This window comes from Marmota monax, unplaced genomic scaffold, assembly GCF_021218885.2.
Source record: "Marmota monax isolate L192 unplaced genomic scaffold, Marmota_monax_Labrador192_F-V1.1 WCK01_AAM20220418_F8-fsc00092, whole genome shotgun sequence".
NCBI lineage: Eukaryota > Metazoa > Chordata > Mammalia > Rodentia > Sciuridae > Marmota > Marmota monax.
The window spans coordinates 3,017,071-3,032,541 of NW_026692583.1; the positions used below are offsets into that span (position 1 = coordinate 3,017,071).

General features: G+C 42.8%; 1 long non-coding RNA gene across 1 annotated transcript; it reads left to right on the forward strand.

The window, feature by feature from the left end:
- The first annotated feature begins 247 nt into the window (after positions 1-247).
- LOC124093610 (uncharacterized) lies at positions 248-11,509 on the forward strand. The gene is made up of 3 exons (XR_006852007.1): positions 248-632; positions 5,487-7,422; positions 10,434-11,509. It is a non-coding gene; the product is annotated as an uncharacterized LOC124093610 (long non-coding RNA).
- The last annotated feature ends 3,962 nt before the right edge of the window (positions 11,510-15,471 follow it).

The following is a 15,471-nucleotide window of genomic DNA, read 5'->3' on the forward strand; positions in this document are numbered from 1 at the left end:
CCGGAAGGAGGCGGCGCCGGCCCGGGGAGGCCCCGGGATGGGGGAAAGGGTTACCTCCCTCTCAGGGACCAGTGACCGCAGGCGGGGGTGCAGGGGCGCGGCGACAGCCTCCAGCGTGGCGGGCGTGGGTAGTGACCCATGGGAAGGGCTCGATGGAATGAGAGTCCCCCTGGTGGACGGGGCCAGCGAGAAGAGGGTCCTCTTTCTGGAAGGAGCCACCCCACGAGAGGGCTGAGGTCAGGTAGGGGCTGTTGGTCATATATGCCCTATCTAACATGGCGCCCAGGCAGCTTCTCTTCCTGTGTTTCCGTTTCTCGGCGCCAATTTTCAATCCCGCCGGCGGAAAACCCAGCCCAGTAAGAACTAATTTCGTAGGCTTTGGAACTGACATCTGGAAGAACTTACCAATAAACAAGCGCCCGTTTACCTAAGTCCTGCCTCCTATCCTTAGAGCTATATAAGCACTTAGCCTTTTGAAATAAAGTGGAACTTCTCCGGTGACTTGTCTCCCGAAACCTGGGAGAAGGGTGAGCTCATTTTAACAGAGCCCCATTTCCGGCTCCACGGGACATCTTGATCTCGTCCACCTTTTCAGGCGCTGGCTCTTTACACCCACCACTGATCGGGCTTGGGTAAGTTCCCCTCCTGGCTTGTCACCCTCCATGGGCTACAGCAAGAACAGGGACCATGATCGTCTGGCACACTCCTGACGCCAGATAGAGGGGAGAGAACCCACCCCACTAAGGCCTTTACAGCCACAGTGGACTCTCTGACAACCCGTTTTCTTTTGGGGTATGAGGCTTCTGGGTTCAGGCGAGAGACCTCTCTGTTTCTTCCTTCTCCTCCTTCTGTAACCAGTAAATCCTAGTACTAGGTTCTTCCTGGCCTCTGGCTTTTGCCCCCCCCCCCCCCAGAGTTGCAGTTTGGGTGGCGACCCTCACTGCCTCTCATTTCCCGACTGTTCCTAGAGTCTCCACGATCCCCAAGGTCTTAGAAGGGGATGCCCTTTTAGCCCTTGCTGATCGTTTTTCTGGCCCGAAGTCTCTCTCTTTCCCTATCTCTGTCTCTGTCTCTTTCTTTCTCTCTGTCTCTCTCTCTTTCTGTGAACATGAGCGCCTCCTCGTCCATACCTGAAACCTCACCCCTCAAATGTCTAATAAAAAATCTAGCCACACTCTCTCTCACACCAGACATCAAGCCCAAACTCCTGATCAAATTCTGTACCCAAGATTGGCCTACATATCCTCTGGATAATGGCAATCATTGGCCTCTAGAAGGCTCATCAGATCCAAATCTTCTCTGGAACCGGTTTAACTACTGCCAGCATCTGAAAAAATGGAAGGCGATTCCCTACGTTGAAGGTTTTAGCCTTCTGGCTTAGCACCCTGCTCTCTGCCTTTCCTGCTCTCCCTCTCAAGTTCTCCTTGCTCGCAAACCCCTCCCTTCCCCTACTTTCACTCCTGACCTAGTGGACTCTTCCTCATTTGACCCGGCAGACAAAACCCACCTTATCCCTCAGCCCCACCTGCTCCTCCTCTCCCGCCATCCCCTCCTCCTCCTTCGTCTGATCCCATGGATCCTCAGCCTTCCGTTTCGTCCCCTTCCCCTTCCTCTTCTTCCTGTCCATCGCTGACCGACTCTTTCAGCCCTCCTGTTACCAGGTCCAAGGGACCCCTTCCCACCCCCATGACGATCGCATCCCTTCGTGAGGTTGCTGGCCCCGAGGGTGTTATCCGAGTACATGTGCCCTTCTCCATGTCGGACCTTATGCAGCTAGAAAGGAAGCTAGGCTCATTCACCACTGACCCCACCACTTACATTCAGGAATTTCAATGGGTTCTGCAAGCATATAGCCTCACTCATCACGACATTTACATGCTCCTGGCCTATACACTTCTCCCTGAGGAAAGGCGACGGGTCTAGGAATTAGCCCAGGCCGATGAAAATCATAAAACCAATCCCAACCACCCTTTGGGCCCACACGCTGTCCCGGAGCAGCATCCTCTATAGGATTACAACACCCCTGGAGGTTTGCATTCTCGTGACCTTTTTGCATCCTGCCTCTTGGCAGGCCTGAAGAAGGCCACCTGCAAGGCCGTTAATTTTCAAAAGGTGCAGAAGGTCATTCAGAAGGACAAACACCTTCAGAATTCCTGGATAGACTAACTAAGGCCCTCCAACAGTACACAAACCTTGACCTAGAAACCCCTGACGGTCGCCATGTCTTAATGACATATTTTCTGGCCCAAAGCTACCCTGACATTAAAGCCAAGCTTAAGAAGCTTGAACAGGGCCCTGCTACCCTTCAGACCAAAATCCTTGTGGTCGCTCTCAAGCTTTTCCATGGTAGGGAAGACAAAAGTGAATGCCGCAGGCAGAAGGCTGAAAACACCAAATTCCAAATGTTGGCCCAGGTCATTCAGGGAAGGCTATCACCACACCGTCCTAATAAGACGCCCCCTGGAGCTTGCTTCAAATGTGGTAAGGAGGGACATTGGGCCAAGGTTTGTCCTTCGCCGAGGACACCCTCCACCACCTGCCCAAAATGCCACCAAAGGGGACATTGGGAGTCAGACTGTCCAACAACCCGGAGGGGAGGCTGGTCAGCCGCCCTGTAACCCCAGCCTCTCCTAGGCTTGGCAGAGGAGGATTGACAGAGCCCTGGGCCTTCCCTCTCGACTATAACCATCAAGAAGCAAGAGCCCAGGGTCACCTTCCTGGTGGATGGACGCTCCATTACCTTCCTCTTGGATACTGGTGCCACTTTTTCGGTCTTGAGGGAGTATTGGGGCCCTACCATGCCTTCGAAAACTCCTATTGTCGGGGTAGGAGGTAAACAGATTTTCCCTTGAAAAACTCCCCCCTTATCATGCTATATGCAGGGATCCCTTTTGTCCTTAACACACTTCTTTCTCGTTATGACCCATTGCCCCATTCCCCTTCTGGGAAGGGACATACTCTCACTATTGAAGGTCACCATTCACATATCACCCCACACCTCCCCTGCCTCTCATTTCCTCATGATGATCCTAGGGACAGATACACCTCCATCATGCACTCTCCCACGACTGTCTAAACCAGTTAACCCCGAGGTTTGGGACACAGCTACGCCCTCTGTGGCCAAATGCAGTCCTTTTCATATTGTTTTATGGGACCCTTCAAGATACATTAATCTACCACAATATCCACTTACAACCACAGCCCTCCTCGGGTTAGAACCCATCATCCAGGACTTATTATGGAAGGGGTATCTCAGGCCTATGCACTCTCCTTTCAACACCCCCATTCTGGCAGTTAAGAAACCCAACGGGTCCTATGGATTGGTTCAAGACCTTTGCCTCGTCAACTCCTCTGTGGTCCCCATTCATCTGCTAGTTTCCAACCCCTACACCCTTCTCTCAGATCCCTGCTACTACTACCCACTTCTCAGTCCTAGATTTAAAGGATGCCTTGTTTTCTATTCCCTTGTCTTCAGAGTCTCAAAATATCTTTGCTTTTACATGGACTGATCCTCACACCCGCCATTCTCGTGAGCTTACCTGGACCGTCCTTCCGCAGGGATTCAGGGATAGTCCCCATCTCTTTGGCCAGGTTCTTGCCCAGGACCTCACATCCTTCCACCCCACCTGTCCTGATTCTACCCTCCTTCAATATGTCGATGATCTTCTTCTATGTAGTTCCTCTTGGGAACAGTCTCAAACCCACACCACCCAGCTTCTCAATTTCCTGGCAGATAAGGGGTATAGGGTGTCTACCCACAAGGCCCAGGTTTCCCAGTCTGCTGTCACCCTACCTTGGCTTTCGCCTTGCACTGGGAAAAAGGGAAATAACACTAGATAGGAGGTAACTCCTCTCTAATCTTCCAGTGCCTCATACAAAAGCCGAAATACTGTCATTCCTAGAACTAGCAGGATATTTTAGGGCCTGGATCCCAAATTATGCTCTTCTAGCCAAACCCTTGTATGACCTAGTAAAGGGACCCCCTGGTGAACCTCTCGCCTCCTCCCCCTGCTACCACTTCCTCAGACTTCAGCAACTCCTCTTAAAGGCACCTGCCCTTCACCTTCCCGATCTTTCAAGACCATTTCATATATATGTCCATGAAAAAGGGGGACAAGCACTTGGGGTCTTGGGTCAAACCTATGGGCCTACATTCGCACCTGTGGCATATCTGTCCAAGCAATTAGATCCTACCATCCGTGGTGGGCCCCTTGCTTAAGAACTCTGGCTGCTGGACAAATCTTACACAAAGAAGCCTCTAAGCTGACTTTTGGGGCCCCTTTAACTATCCATTCCCCACACCATTTGAAGGATCTTTTAGCTTATAAGGGCCTTCAAACCCTTCCGCCATCCAGAGTTCTGTCACTCCTCACTTCCTTTCTGGAAAACCCCAATATTACATTCCTCTCTTGCCCTACACTGAACCCTGCCTCCCTGCTCCCAACGACCTCCACACCTGACGCTCCAGTTCACAATTGCTTAGAAACCTTGGATGATTTCCTCCCCTGTCATTATTCCATTTCTGAGGGACCACTCACCAATCCCGACCTTATCTGGTTCACTGATGGCAGTTCCTTTAGGCAAAATGGCACTCATTACTCTGGATACGCCATTGTTTCGGCCACTGAGATTATAGAAGCCAAAGCTCTGCCTTCAGGAACCACCAACCAACAGGCCGAACTTGTAGCAGCCACTCGTGCCTGCCTTATAGTGCAGGGCAAATCCCTCACCCTTTATACTGACTCAAAATACGTCTTCCATATTCTATTATCCCATTCTGCAATCTGGAAGGAGCAAGGTCTACTTACCACCAAAGGTAATATGATCACTAATTCGGCTCTCATAACTAATTTGATAGAGGCCTCCCATCTCTGCAACAACCAATGTCTCCGGCACCTGTTTCTTGGTTACTGTAGTTCCTCAGCTGTCTTTGAATTCCGACAATTGGTCCCACCTTCCCGCACCAGTAGGGCAGTCTTTCTGCCGGTTCTGGTAGGCCTCACATTAACAACCTCAGTGGCGAGTCTCAGACTCTCTGGTGGAGCTATAGGTCATGCTCTGTGGGCATCCAATGACCTTCAACAAAAACTGCAAGAAGCGCTCAATACCACTGCTGAGTCTCTGGGCTCCTTGCAGCAGCAGGTTACCTCATTAGCACAAGTGGCTTTACAGAACCGGTGGGCGATTGATCTCCTCACTGCACAAAAAGGGGGTACTTGCCTGTTCCTCAGAGAGGAATGTTGCTACTATATCAATGAGTCTGGGCTAATAGAAAAGAATATTGTTAAATTGCAGGAATTATCGACCTAATTGCTCAAAACCACCTCCCCTAATCCCATAGCAGGGTTCTTCCAATCTTCTCCATGTACTTGCTACCTTTCTTGGGGCCCCTTATTGGGATACTCCTCTTTTGCTCTCTCTTGCCCTGCATAACGAAGTTCCTTCAAACCCAATTACAGAAAATTTCTAATCAAACTTTCAATCAGCTTCTGCTTAGGAACTACCAGCCTCTGATGACCGATGAACCCCGAATATCTTCAAGAGAACAGCTCACTCAGTGCTGAAGCTTACTACCAGGCACAATGAAAAACGACGGACATCGGACAGCGGGAGACAAAAATCCAGGATGGCAGAGGATCTCTTAACCTGTCAACCGGGATTTTTGAGCCTTCATGTCCTTCTAAGCCTCCTCATGGCCCTTGGCCTCTTCTCTGTCAGTCCCCCAGCATGGAACTCCCACCGAAAACTGACCTTTGTTTTAATTCTTATCTTCATCTTGTTCTTGTTTGCTCTGATCTTCTTCAGGTGCTGGTGACGCCCCTTATGACAGGGACACTAGGAAATATTGGAAGCGCTATTTTGACATGACATTGGCGCTCCCGATGCTTCCTGGAGCCCTTGTTACGAGACCTAATGGCTGGTGACCAACCCCAACAACCTCCTCCATCCAGGGATAACGCCCCACGCCACCCCTACTCAGCAGGAAGTAGCCAGAGTCGAATGACGTCCCTGTTCCAAAAACAACACAAAAGAGGGGGAAATGTTGGTCATATATGCTCTATCTAACATGGCACCCAGGTAGCTTCTCTTCCTGTGTCTTCGTTTCCACCAGCGCCAATTTTCAATTCCACTGGCAGAAAACCCAGCCCAATAAGAACTAATTTCGTAGGCTCCAGAACTGATATCTGGAAGAACTTACCAATAAACAAGCACCCTGTCGTTTACCTAAGTCCTGCCTCCTATCCTTAGATCTATATAAGCACATAGCCTTTTGAAATAAAGTGGAACTTCTCCCGTGATTTGTCTCGCATCGGTTCTTCTTTCAGGGGCAACGGTCGATCCCTTAGTGACCTAGGTAAGAGTGACATCCATAGAGGACCCGGGGCGTAGAGAACAGCCCCTACCAGGAGGCTGTTATAGGGGACCTGGGGCAGAGCTGCTTTCTAAGCCTCTGGGGGAAAAGACTAAGTATTGGGTGTCCTCAGAGCCCCAGGCTGGAGCCTCATGCCCAGTAAAATACTCCTGCTGGAATTGAAGCCAGACCAACATCCCTGCTCCAAGTCACATGCTTCCTTATTTGCAGGTCAGAGGAAAAAGTGTCAGGGCCAGGAGAGGTGTTTCTGTGGCCATCCTTGGATGGAGAACAGTTTTAGGGAGAATTGGAGAATAGAGGGCAAGTGGGGAAGCACCATAGTTCTGCCTTGGGACTACAGTTTTCCACGTGAATGTTTGTCTGTTCCCTTTGTAACCACTGGAAAGCTGGGTCCTGGTTCCCAGTGTCAATTGAATAATGAGGATATAGTTTTGAGAAAAAGGAAAAAAGATTTATTGCTTTGCTAGCAAAGGAGAAACACAGGGATCTCCTGTCCCTGAGGCTGTGCTTCTGCCTATCAGGGAGAACTGGGCTTTAAAAGAAGCTATTCAAAGACCACACAAAATAGGGCTGAGGATGTGGCTCAGTGTTCAAGTGCCCCTGAGTTCAATCCTTGTCCTCACCCCCTCCCCCCCAAAAAGGCTACATTCCAGGGGTGTCCTGACAGGGGATCCCAGGTGCAACCTGAAGGTGTGTTGAAATTCACTTCTTAGATCCTCTGGTAGATATCTCCTTCCTGTGGTGAGTGTGTTCAAGGACAATTAACTAGGGGAAGAAAAGATAACTGTCTCCCTCATGTTAGGGAGGGGAAGAGGGGAGAAGAGAGAAAAGCACATGTCCCTTTAAAAATAAGACTCAGAGCAAGGAGGGCTATGTACAAAAGATAAAGTAGACCACTGTTACACCTTCAGCTTTGTTTTCAGAAATGTTTAACATTGGCTTCACTAATGCTTTCAACAAATATTAATAAGTATCTTCCAGGTGCCAGGTACTGACCAGGAACAGAACAAGCAAAACATCCTGTCTTCATGCAGTGCAAATTCTAGCAGGTAATTTCTTAGTTTGTAATCAAAGTCCTTTTCATTTTCCAATTCATACTTCCCAATTTCCATGTCACTGTAGACTTATAATGATCATTTTAAATCAATGCACTATTTCTTCCAAACAGTGTGCCATGCTTCCCCTAAATGTTCCCATTTGTTTACTTCCTGGGTCTCTCCCAGTGCTGGAGATTGAATCTGACATCTGGTGCATGCTAGGCAGATGCTCCATCCCAAGTCCAATTGCTTTTTAGTTTGTAGATTCTGTACAAAATCTTTGACAGAAATTTTTGTTCACTATTTGGATGTCAGATTCCTAAGCCATACCACCATGTTTTCCAAATATAAAAAGGTGCATTAATAAGAAAATTTTCAAAAGATAGCATCTGCCCCTGTACATAGAATTGTTAAATTAGAAGGAGGAACAAAGATGCCACCTGTCTCAATCCAAAATGGTCCCAGGAAAGATGGTGATAGATTTAAGTGCATGTGTGTGCTTGCAGCATTCTTGATGCTAGGGATATGGAGGTGCTAGATGGCTGAAGTCTCTGCCAAAATGGCTGGTGCTATGTAGAAAAGGATTAGTCCATTTTCTAAGTCCTCATTGAGAGATGATTTAAAAATGGTTTTCCTTAAGAATCAGAACACATGTCCAGCCCTCATTAATATTTATCCCATAGTAATGAGTTAACCCCAGCCTTATAAATCCTGAATTCAAGTGGTTTGTTTATATTTTGGAGCAAGATCAATTAAAAGAAATATAAAAGTTTTCAAGAATCACTAGTTGGTTACATCACGAATCCCAAGAGGCTGATCCTGAAAAATGATTAGGGAAATAAAATATTGAATTTACACTCTTGCTATATCCCCAGTCCTTTTTTATTTTTTATTTTGAGATAGGGTCTAAGTTGATTAGGGCCTCGTTAAGTTGCTGAGGCTGACCTTGTACTTGTGATCCTCTTGCCTCCCCAGCTGCTGGAATTATAGGTATGCACCATCAATTTTGGCTTACCTTTTTTTAAAAAAAAAAATCACTTTAGGGCCTGAGAGTATAGCTCATTGATTAGCATGCACAGGGCCCTGTTTCAATCCCCAGTGCTGGAAAAGCCACCACCAAAACCAAACTTCATTAGTGAGGTATTATTGATGAACAATAAACTGCACACATTTAAAGTATACATTTTGGCAAGTTTGGCATAACCCAATCAGCATATCCATTATACTAGCCAGTATATTCTTGGTATGTATATAAAATACAAGGAAATGATTACGTGGCTTTTCAAATACACATATCCTAATCTCATTTAGTTGCTTTTTTGTTGCTTGCTCTATTGAGTGCAGTCAGTTGTTGAACAACTTTGGGAATTTAGTTCTAATAGAAATTGTCTTTAAATAAAGGTGCAAAAAAAAATAAAAAATAAAGGTGCAAGACAGTTCAATGAGGAAAGAATAGACTTCAACAAGTGGCTTTGGGGGCTGGGGTTGTGGCTCAGTGGTAGAGTGATCACCTAGCATGTGCGAGGCCCTTGGTTCAATCCTCAGCACCACATAAAAATAAATAAGTAAAATAAAGGTACTGTGTCCAACTACAACTAAAAAAGAAATATAAAAAAAAGTGTCATTGGACCACTGAATATTCATATGCAAAATAATGAAGTTGGACTCCTACTTACTGCCACATAAAAAATTTAACTCAAAACAGATTAAAGACCTAAATATCAGAGTTCAAATTATTAAACTCTTCAGTGAAGATCTGCACAAGATGCAGATCTTTGTGACCTTAGATTACAAAGATCTGTTTTTTAAGATAGGATGCCTAAAGCACAAGTAACTAAAGGAAAAAAATTGTACTATTTTGTTAAAGTTAAATAAAATTTTTGTTCTTCATTGAAACTGTCAAGACAGTAAAAAGACAACCCAGAGAATGGGAAAAAATATTTATAAATCTGTCTCATAAATGTCTAATATCTTAAATCCCTAAGAATTCTTACAACTCACCAATGAAATGACTACCCAGTTTAAAAAAAGGGCAGAAGTTAATTCAATAAATGTTCTCCAAAGAAAATATATAAATGGTCAATAGGACCTGAAAAGATGCTTGATCTCATTAGTCATTAGGGAAGTGAAAATCAAAATCACCCGCAAGCTATCATTTCATCCCCACTAACATGGCTCTAATAAATAAACAGGTGGACAATAAAAAAAGATGGCAAGAGTGTAGAGAAACTGGAACTCTTACATATCCCTGGAGAATACACAGTGGTGCAGCTGCTTTGGAAGTCAATTTGATAATTTTCAAAAATGTTAAACATTACCATAGCAGCCAACAATTCCACTTCTAAGTTTGTACCTCAGAGACTTAAAGATACGTTCATATAAAGACTTGAATGTTCACAGTTACATTCTTAATAACCCCAAAGGGGAAATGGCCTAAATGTCTGTTAATGAGTAAATGGCTAAAATGTGGCTTGTCCATGCATTGGAGCACTATTCAGCCACAAAAATGAATAAGTCCAGATCCATGCCACACCATGAATGGGCCTGAAAACATGCTGAAAGAAGCCAGATAAAAGATCACACGATGTAAGATTCTATTCATAGGAAATATCCAGGACAGGCCAATCTATAGAAACTGAAAGTAGATTATTGGTGCCAGAGGCCAGGAGAAAGGAAGGATGGGAGATGACTGCTAATGAGTGGGAGGTTTCCTTTTGGAGTGATGAAAAATGTTCTGGAAATGAAACAGCAGTGATAGTTGCTGAACTGTGAAAAGACTAAAAGTCCCTGAGCTGTACATCTTAAAAGAGCAAATGTTTTAGCATGTGATTGACACCTCCCTAGTAACAGTAAACAGGGAGAAGAAAGTTGGTAATAAAACTTTGGTAACAAAACAATGAACATTATTCCTCCTGGCCATAGCTGATTAGACCAGGTGGCAACCAGTCTGTGGTTTAAACCCAGCCAGTCTGATTCTCTCTGGCTGTGGCATTGTGATTAAAGCAGCTCTTTGTTCTCTGCAGGTGACTGGAACAGTAACCATCCTGCTCATGAGGAAGCCAGAAGAGTCTACAGAAGAGAAAATGGAAGAGATGGACAAAGAGCTACAGAGGTGAGTGAGGTTAAGAAAAGAGCCTCTGGGGATTCTGCCGAGTTTTACAGTTCCTGTTTGCACTCCTGGCTCACCTTTGCCCTGGAGATAACTCCTTAATAATAACATAGACTTACTTATTATTTACTTACACTGGTACCTTTTGAAACTTGGAATTAAAAAGACCACATCTGTGGTGCTCGGATCTAACAGATGAAAAATGTCACCAGAAGGTTTTATATAATTATAATGCACCAATAAAAAATATGGGAAAAAAATGTCACCAGTAGTGTAGTCATTAAAACAAATGTTTATATGAATGCAGGAAGTCAGAATGAAATGAGAGGCATTTCCAGAGGCCACTAAGAGCAGCAATAAATAAACAAATGGCCCATAAAAAGAATGAAGTCCCTATAAAAAGCAGAGCAGAGAACTGTAAAAAGCTTATCAGTCTAGGACCATTTAGACCATGAGAGGCCAGCAGAGACAGACCCAAGTGTTCATAAGGCTTCATTAGGTTGTAGAGCTTGGTAAGACTGATGTGTGTTACAATGGCTTTTAGCCATAAAAGCCCAGTGAGATCATGTTCTTTGTTCCTGAATGTCTTCACCAAAAATTGTTTACATGTTTAGGCATTTAAAAAGGTAAGATTCATTTATATGGCATACAGATATTGTGAAATTTATCAGTTTATAACATAATGACAGATGCATGTGCAAATATATGTGTACTTGTACATCCAGAAATAGAACATCTCAATAAAGAATAAGGAGATAGTAAAAGTGAGAAATATTTAAAAATTTTAATGTATATATGAATTCAAATGCACTAATTAAAATGATAATAATAGAAGGTAGATTAGTAGAGAAGAATAGGGAGGGTGGAGGGGAGGGAAAGAGAAGGTGCTGGGGAAGGACACTGATCACACTACATGCATTTACAGATATAGCATCGTGCATTCTATTATGTATCATTACAATGCATCAATAAATTTATTTTCTGTTTTTCTCCATGAGTCCTTGACTGAATATTTTGTGAAACATAGAAACGAAACTCTGACTCTAAAAGGTCACATGCTGATCAGATAATCATCTTTGTGCTTCCTGTAGATCAGTGGATCTCAGTCTTGTCAAACCCAATATCTCTTTTTATTTGTTCTAATTAGTTATACATGACAATAAAATACATTTTGACACATCATACAAAAATGGAGTATTCTACATCACGATGGTCATGTAACCATACATGCACATAGGGTGATAATGTCTGATTCATTCTACTATCTTTCCTATCCCCATACCCACTCCCCTCCCTTCATCCCCCTCTGTTTAATCGAAAGTTCCTATATTCTTCTGTAGCATATTCCGCCCCGCTTATTGTGAATTAGCATCCAGATATCGGAGAAAACATTTGGCCTTTGGTTTTGGGGATTGGCTTATTTCACTTAGCATGAAATTCTCCAGCTTCATCCATTTGCCAGCAAATGCCATAATTTCATTCTTCTTTAAGGTTGAGTAATATTCCATGGTGTACATATACCACATTTTCTTTATCCATTCATCTATTGGAGGACACCTAGGTTGGTTCCATAGTTTAGTTATTGTGAATTGAGCTGCTATAAACATTGATGTGGCTGTGTCCCTCTAGTATGCTGATTTAAGTCCTTTGGGTATAAACTGAGGAGTGGAATAGCTGGGTCAAATGGTGGTTCCATTCCAGATTTTCTGAGGAATCTCCATACCACTTTCCTTAATGGTTGCATCAGTTTTCAGTCCCACCAGCGATGTATGAGTATACCTTTTCCCCCACATCCTTGCCAACATTTACTGTTGCTTGTATTCTTTTTTTTTTTTTTAAGAGAGAAAGAGTTTTAACATTTATTTTTTAGTTTTCAGCAGACACAACATCTTTGTTTGTATGTGGTGCTGAGGATCGAACCCGGGCCGCACGCATGCCAGGCGAGCCACATCCCCAGCCCTGTTGCTTGTATTCTTGATAATTGCCATTCTGACTGGGATGAGATGAAATCTCAGTGTAGTTTTTATTTGCATTTCTCTAATTGCTACAGATGTTGAACATTTTTTTCATATATTTGTTGATTAATTGAATTCTTCTGCAAAGTCAGTTAGACCCAATCTCTCTCTTTCTCTCTCTCTCTCTTTTTTTTTTTTTTTCATACCGGGTATTGAACTCAGGGGCACTTAACCACTGACCACATCCTCAGCCCTTTTTTGTATATTATTTAGAGACAGGATCTCACTGAGTTGCTTAATGCCTCACTAATTGCTGAGGCTGGCTTTGAACTGGCGAACTTCTTGCTTCATCCTCCCTAGTTGCTGGGATTACAGGTGTGTGCCACCACACCCAGCAGACCCAATATCTCTTAAAAAGTAAAAATAAATTTTAAAAAATTTGTATGTGTGGGGCTGGGGATGTGGCTCAAGCAGTAACATGCTCGCCTGGCATGCGCGGGGCGCTGGCTTCGATCCTCAGCACCACATACAAATAAATAAAGATGTTGTGTCCACTGAAAACTAAATAATAAATATTTAAAAATTCTCTCTCTCTCTCTCTCTCTCTCTCTAAAAAATAAAAAATAAAAATTTGTATGTGTTACTGAGGATTGAATCCAGGGGCACTTTACCACTGAGCTACATTTCCCAGCCTTTTTCATTTTTTATTTTGAGACAAGGTTTCACTAAGTTGCCCAAGGTGGCCTTGTTGAACTTGAGATCCTCCTTCCTCAGCTTCTAGGGTCCTGGAATTATAGGACCTGGAATTATGTGCACCACTGTTCCCTGCAAAGGTAAATATTTTCTAACATCCTTTTAGTTGTCCTCAAATAAATTAATATGAAATATAATGTCCCTGTACTTAAAATATATGTGTGTATATGTGTAGATACATGTTTGGTTAGCATTTTCATAATGAGTAATGATGTTGAGCTTCCTTTCATGTGCTTATTGGCTCTTTGTCTATCTTGTTCAGATTTTTTGCCCATTTTTTTTTTCATCGGGTTGTCTTTTTATTTTAAGCTGTAAAAGTTCTTTATATACTCTACATACAAGTCCTTTATGAGATATAGGAGCTGCAAATGTTTCCTCCTACCGTGTGGGTGGGAGGGATTGTAGATTACTGAAATAGAAAAAATGGGAAGGATAATATTCTTGCAGATAAGCTGGACTTATTTTTATAACTGTGCCTTGAAATCCCAGCATATTCAACCTTCAGTCTCTAGGATGTAAGGAAACTTTGGAGACCACATCCTTTGATAGGCAAAGCAGAATAGAGAATGGATGGAGGAAGAGACTGAGTATGAGAGGCAATGGGGAGGTCATTAGCCCTATGGGGAGTGATTGGTGTTACTGAAAATGAGGAGTAACTGAAATTTAATAATTTTTGTGATTTGCACAACAGATTTCATCAAGCTACAAAAATGTTTTAAATGTAGGATTGCAATACTGTATAGTGAAATTACATGTGATTTTTACTCAGTTTGTTGAACATGTAGTTCCAAAGGCAAACTATTCAAAGTTATTTTTAATTTAAAAATATTTTATTTTGTTTAAAACTATTTAAAAGAGATGTTCAGAGAAGTCACATTGCCATTCCTGCCATTCTGTTGTCACCCTCCATCCAGTGGTTGCCATTTTTATTGTTTTCATCCTTTTGGGTTTTCTTTTTGCAAATACTTTGGTGTGTGTGTGTGTGTGTGTGTGTGTGTGTGTGTATGAGACAGAGAGAAGTGAACAAGTGAGAGAGATCAATCCCTGTTGTTACAGAAAATGTAGCATATTGTAGTATTCTACTTTTCTCTTTAAGCTTATTAACATTTAAGAAACACCCTTTTAAAAAATTTAGGAACATTTCTATATTTCATAGGTCTCCCATCCATTTTAAAGTATTGGGGTCTAAATTAGTTAAAAAGAATCCCAAGATGGGCATGGAGATGCACACCTGCAATCTCAGCTACCCAGGAGGCTGAGGCAGAAAGATTGCAAGTTCAAGGCCAGGCTCAACAATTTAGCAAGACCCCTCTTCAAAACAACAACAGCAGCAGCAAAAAAGGACTGGAAGTGTAGCTCAGGGGTAAAAATGCCCCTGATTTCAATGCTTAGTGCAAAAAATAAGAAAAAGAAAAAGAAAATCCTCAAAACTGTGTTACATATTTGCACTTAATAACTTCATGTGTAACATTTACAAATGTGTTTTTTGGTGACTTAAATATGATATTTCTTAATGACTTAAATGTGATATTGCTGCTGGTGATGTGATTTCCTGAAGTAAGGTAACAGTTCTTAGTTAAGTTTTCTGGGTTTTTAATTTTATTTTTGAAAAATTTAATTGAATTTTTTCTTATCAATTTTTGAACAAAACATAGTATAGCACTTCCCAGACATATATGATAGTTATAAATTCTTGTGGTAGTTACATTTGTGACTAAAATTAAATGGAATTAGGTTGTAGGTTTAAATAAATTGAAAAAGCTGTTTTGGGTTTTGTTTTATTTTAAACCAACATGAATGTCTGGTGGACATTCGAAAGTTGAACCAAGGGACTGGGGCTGGGGCTGAGTGGTACAGTGCTTGCCTAGCATGTGTGAGATGCTGGGTTCGATCCTCAGCACCACATAAAAATAAATAAATAAAATAAACGTTAAAAAAAAAAACTTAAAAAAAAAGAAAAAAGAAAGAAAGTTGAGCCGAATATAGGATAGCCCTTCTTTTTGCAGGATGTTCAATTCATGCGTGGAATATATCTCTGGTCCCTACCTAAGTGCTTGAACACCCTCTAACCATAGTGAGCACCATAAAATACCTGTACAAAATTTCAGAATTCCTCCTATAGGATTGTACTAACTAGTTCTCAAATGTGATGTGTATGAAAAAGAGAAAGAAAAACATCTAGAAGCTGTAAGTCAGGAAGACTGAGTTAATACACATATTTGTATGTCTGAAATTCTTCAATTT